A 6,000-nucleotide genomic window follows, 5' to 3' on the forward strand; every position below is an offset into this window, starting at 1 on the left:
ACGGAGGCGGGCATCACGGGTCCTTGCGCGCCCCCTGCTGCCTCCTGTGCTCCCCGGCGGTGAGGGAATGGCATTGCCGGGCTTACCCAGCGCTATCGAGGTAGCGCAGCCACCGCTTTTTGCCCATCCGCTGGGGAGCTGCGGTGCCTGCGCCCGGCTCCGCCGTGGCAGCGGTGCAACTAGGGACGCGGACGCGGCGTTCGACCATGGTGACGAACCGTGATGTAGCGGCGGCCAAGGGCCCGCTGCAGGGAGCCCGGCTAAAGCGGCCGCTGTGGGGCTGGCAAGCATGCTGGCGAGTGCTGGGCTGGCTCCTGGTGGCCTCGGCTGGCTCTCGGGGGCAATCCCTTGCCCTGCCCCGCTGTTAAAGGGGGGTTTTTTGATACAGTGCTTCCTAATGCTTTATCAGCTGTTGCCTCTGGGGTGGAAATGTGCATGTGTTGCTGCAGACGTGTCCTGGAGAGATTTTTCTCTCCTGGAGAGGCACATGAGGTGTGAAAACGAATTTTGAAGTCTAAGAGGAGCAGCAGATGAAACTGCTCAGGGCAGGAATGGCCGTTTGGGGCAGCCCTTGTCACAGGAGGTCCCACGAGCTTTTTATGCCTGCAGGGAGTCTTAAGTGATGGTGGGGTCTGGTTTAATGAAAACGACCTTCCTCGTTCCTTTAGGAACTTAATTGCCGCTTCACTTCTGCTTCAGGGCTCTGACTAAGGCTTCTCCCTCCCTCCCTCTCCTCTCCCCATCCATTTGTTTGAGTTCCTGAATAAGGAAAGATGCAAGGTTTTTCTCGTGTGAAGCCAAAGCTCACCTGCAGCGCTCCTGTTTCTGTCCACAGCAGAGAGAAAGCCAGAGCGCTGAACCCACTGGACAATATTCTAGGAAAGGGGGAAGGGTGGTCTTTTGGGGAAGGGCTCTTCCCTGCCCCCAAGGCAGATGTGGCCCACGTGAGACTCATACAGCTGCCCTGTGGCACAGGGTGATGCTGAGGCTTCTCTCCTGCCTTGGGACCCCCTACCCTGGGCACAGCTGTGGAGCCAGCCCTGGGGCTGCAGGATTCCTCTGCCAGGCATGTCCCCCCAGCCGCAGTTTCTCCCACCCTGCAGCAGAACCCACCACAGGACAATTCTCAGAAAAAGCAGAGAAATCTTCTCTGGGAACCGTGTTTGTTATTCTAAAGCAGCTCCTCTGTGCTTCCTGGTAACACCACTTCCTTGTCCTCACCAGGACAGGGGTTTTAATGCTGTTAAATGATTTTAAAACACCTGTGTGAATGGCTTTGTGTGTGCTGGAAAAGTACCTGACAGTGATGGCAGGGTCAGTGTGGCTGTGGTGCCCGTCCAAAGGTTTTGTCCCAGTCGGATTCCTTTGCGTGTGGTGTTTGGTGTGGAGACTGTTGTGATCTCTAGACGTCAATAACCAAACGCATAAAGAAGTGACAGTTTCATTAAATTAATGCCACCAGACTGAGAGTCTTTCTTTTTAGAGTGGAGTCTCTTGTTGCACCTTACATTAAATGTTTTGGGTTTTTTCCTCCTCTCTCTCCTGTATATGGCAAAAAATTCCCATTTTTCTAAAAGCAAATACAACAACAGCTGGATGTGCCAGAGGCTGTATGTCGAAATTCCTGGCATGTCTTTACAGTGCAGTTTTACATCAGTTACATTTCTCAGTGCCTGTGATTTATGCAGCTGATGGTCAGGACTTAATTCCTTACTGTGCCTTTGACCTTCTTGCTCAGTACACTGATGTGTAATGACTCAAAATTAGGATATTTGGTGCATGTAAATCCAGAATCCCTTTACCAGACATTGACATGTTTACATGGATTACTGGAGTCCCATCTCCGATCTGATAGTGAATGCAGATCATTCCAGAATCTGAGCTCATTAATTGTGCGTTACCCAAAGTCTGTGCCTTTAGAGCAGCTTCAGTGTGAAAGCAGCTTCACACACCTGGATGCTGAAGCTGCATATTTCAAATTAGTGGCACAACAAACTGAACAATTAACTTTGGGGCTGGAGGAAGGATTGGTAATTTTAGCTATACCCCTAATTTTAGGTATGGAAAGCATAATATACTTAACCTGGCATTTCAATCTCTTTATTTCGCATGTGTTCGGGATGATGCCGGGTGGCACAGCGCTATCCCAGGCTCCAGCGCTGCGACTCCCCACAGCGCGCCTTTGCTGGGGCTTTCGCTGGCTAATCTTGGCGGTTCTTTGCCTTGGGCACCTTCCCCCTAAATATGAGTCCGTTTGTCAACAAAGCTGCCTCATGACTTGTGTGTGTTTAGCCGGTCAGCCCGTTCTGTACAGTCACTCTCTGTGGAGTGGGATCGCACGTGGCAGCAGAAGCGGTTGGAAAAACAGCTTATATTTCATGCCGGGTAGCTCTGAGGCTGAAACTCGCTCGCTCTTTCCCACTGCCCCAGTTCAGCAAGGTCACGCGTTACAATGCGGCGCCTGTAGTTAAGGTGCATTCATAATACTGGTTCACACCGGTTGCATTTTTCGTTCCCTGTAATTTACAGAGCTGCAGGTGACATTGACGGCTTCGCTGTGGATTATCCCTTTTGGTTTCCTGCTCGGGACGGGAACAGCTCTCAGCACCTCTCTGTCCCGTTTATGGTGCATCGTAGCCGGTGGGCTGTATTTCACCCAAGCACCGTGTCTCCAGCGTGCCGGGCTAGGGAACCTCACGCGCATGCCAACAGGGCACCTAAAGGCACATGGTGGGAGCAGAGATGACTTTCCTTTGAGGACCTCGCAGCTTGTCCCTGCTTCCCACCCCAAAACGGGCACTCCAGGAGGCAGACTCCGTCTCGTGGCCAAGCATGGGTCTGGGCGGTCTTACTCGGGGTGTAAAATCGCAGACCGTGAACTCGGCTCCTGCCTGAGCTGAGCAGGGCACATCTGAATTGCTGCCCATCTTCTCCCCTGCCCACCAACCCCTCCCAGACGTTCCTCCTTCTCCACGGGCTGTCGCGGTGGTGTTTGTCACTCAGCTCAGAAGGGACACCGCCATCACCACCACTTTGTGGACTGAGAAGGACTAGGATTGCCGGGCAGGGGGTCCCTCAGCTTCCCGCCACCATTGCCGTGGCAGGGGCTTGCATGGGGGTGGCACATCATCTCACCGAAGCCCGGCTGCAGTGTCTGGTCCACATCTGATCTGGGCTGGGAGGATGGGTTTGGGGGAGGCGTGCGGAGACCCTGTTCTGTCCTCCCGGTGTCACCAGAGAGGTGGTCAGCACTCCTGGAGATGGGCTCTGCTCCCTCCCCTGCTGCGTGGTGCGAGGCAGGGAAGGGGGAGGACCTTCAGGGCAGCCACAGGGGGCTTCCTGGGAAAGCCCCGCTTGTTTGGGAATGTCTCAGCGGTCCTCTGTGGGTGGCAAGTTCTTCCTGTAACTGCTCCAACATAACTCCCTCTTCTGCTCTGAGAAACCCACAACAATTTATTGTCGTTTAGATGGTTATTCTCTCACCCGCTGACCCCTCCCCACCCAGGAAGGGGACAGGGAAAAAACAAGGAAACCCGAGGACTGAAATACAAAGAGATTTAACAGAATAAGACTAGACAATTAACATTAATAACACTAAAGAACCAGTATTGATCACGATACCAACAGAAAATGCACAAGGACTATTCCCAGCCCATTCCATCAGCAGAAGCCGTGCTCTCCCAGCAGGGACAGCCAATGGGGGACCCTGCGAGCACTGCGGCTTCGGGAGGAAGGGAAGGGCTCAGGGCTCCGGCACCGGGGCAAGGAGCACTCAGGATTGCAGCCAGCAAGGGAGAGAAAACTCTGCAGCAAACTTTCTCATTTCTACTGAATGGTTATAAATACATACAGACAACTATACACATAAATACACAGAGACACAGATACACACACCTGCACAAGGGGCATTCTGTATGCAGGCTTCACACTTCCAAACAAATCATCATTTTGCACCGACCGAAAACGCAATTCTGTGTAACACACTCAAACACTGTTCTAAAATAACACCCCATCTACTCCATTATTTACTTGTAAGCTTCTTTGGTAATGGCAGAACCTAATTAGCCTTTTAGACTTTGTTTTTAATCAGCATAAAGCTTAACTTCAGTCACGTGGCTTAAACACTTGGTTTGAACACACTAGAAGGTTTTCTTTCTTTCAAGAGATTAAAGACCATTTAAAATTCAACAGCAGAATTCTATTTGTTCCTAAAGACCAACAGTTCTAAATTTTGTGTCAATTCTGATCAAGAATGCTCACTCATGACACCGGAGTACCAGATTTTTTTCAAAAATCACCTGGTTTATCTTTGTAGCATCTCTTAAACCCGGATATTCACCCTAATGGGCACTCTATGTTAAGCACTCAGAAATTCATTTGCTAAACCAAAATTTAATCGTGCTTAAACCACTGCCAAACCACTTCAAGTTCAACCATTTACAATTGCCTACCATAGGACACTGTGGGGATGGCGGGGGAGAATCAAGGCCGTATTCTTCTCCGTCAAAATATTTAAGGAGGTGTTCTAAACTGTGGCCACCTCACATATTAACCCTGCAAAGGGCAGTGCGAATATGGAGAACTAATTTAGGTTACAAACAACAAGTTTAACCTAAACGCATGATTACCTTCAAAAGAAAACAATCCACAGACATGAGTTCTGAGTTCATGTATTAATTGAGCTGTAAGAAGTCTTCAACTCTTTGTAAAAGAGTTAGACAAAGCCAGATTAAAGAAGGGCTAAAAACCGAAACTAAGGCTGTTCTTCATTTGGGGAAAAATCCTTCTGTTCATAAAACGTAACCCTCTTGGCAGAAGCAGGCAAGGCAGAAGGCAGCACGTCGAAATACAGGTGGTCTGACACTGAGAAGGGCACGAGAAGTGCACGACTGGAGGGAAGCAGCACGGAGACTCTTGCCCATCAACATACCCCACACCCCTTTTTAGCTTTTAGAAGGTAATAAGCTTGGAAGAAATCAGTAGAGAAATCATATTAGCATAAGCAAATGACTGAAGTCTCCATCTCTTTGATATATTTTTAGAACAATCTTTGCTCTATTACGTTAAGATGGATGTGGAAGCGAGACACCTGTGATCTGAGAAGAAATAGATGTGTACCTGAAACAGAAAATTAAACAGCTGGCTTAGATTCATTCAGCTCTTTTGGACTTTACAACATTTTCCAGTTTTTAAACATCCAGAGTTTTGTTTCCAGATCACCAGTCTTTGAAACCTCTCTCCTCAATCTACCACGTTTTACAGGATTATGCCACTTCTTCATTACTTGCAGCCTCGAAGGAGTTGCTGGCACCTCACCTGCTCCGGGTATCACTAAGACTGGTCACAACCCCTAAAATTTCAAAGCTCTTACCCCCCCGCCCAAGCCCCAGGAAATCCTCCCTACCTAAAATTTCAAACACCAGGAGCCTGCATCACTCCAAAATCAGTTTCTGCCCCATTATCCTGACACATACTGAGGGCTCGTACAGGCCATCCCACAGCTCACTGAAACTGCAGAGTTTCTGCTACCTCATTTGGTTGTTCTTCATCCATTTTCTTCGCCTAATTTTTGCTCTTTTGCCAAACTAGGCTCCTGTAATGAATATGGAAGAAAAAAGAAGAAAAACCAGACTTCTTTATCCTCCCTATATTCAAACTCTGCTGGTAAGCAGATCAAGACTGGCGTTTGCTATTAAACAACCATTTTATTCTAACCTTGAATCTGTGAAGCGTACATTTTAAAAATCACCAGATCCCTTGATCGTTACCAACAGTTCTTCCCCTTCCTCAGGCATTACTGGAATTGAGGTGGAAGCCCTGAACTCCAGGCTTGTGTCTTTCCAAATTATTCTCTCCATACTTGCAGCATATTGAAAACAACGTGCAATGCTGCAGGGATGACGTTTTTAAGCACATTCCTAAAGGTGCGTTACAGTCACCTACTCCAACGGCAGGGAATGCCAGGGCAGCAGGATTATTTTGGGGGCAGTGGACACAAAA

The sequence above is a fragment of the Larus michahellis genome, chromosome 2 (assembly GCF_964199755.1).
Source record: "Larus michahellis chromosome 2, bLarMic1.1, whole genome shotgun sequence".
In the NCBI taxonomy this organism is placed as follows: domain Eukaryota; kingdom Metazoa; phylum Chordata; class Aves; order Charadriiformes; family Laridae; genus Larus; species Larus michahellis.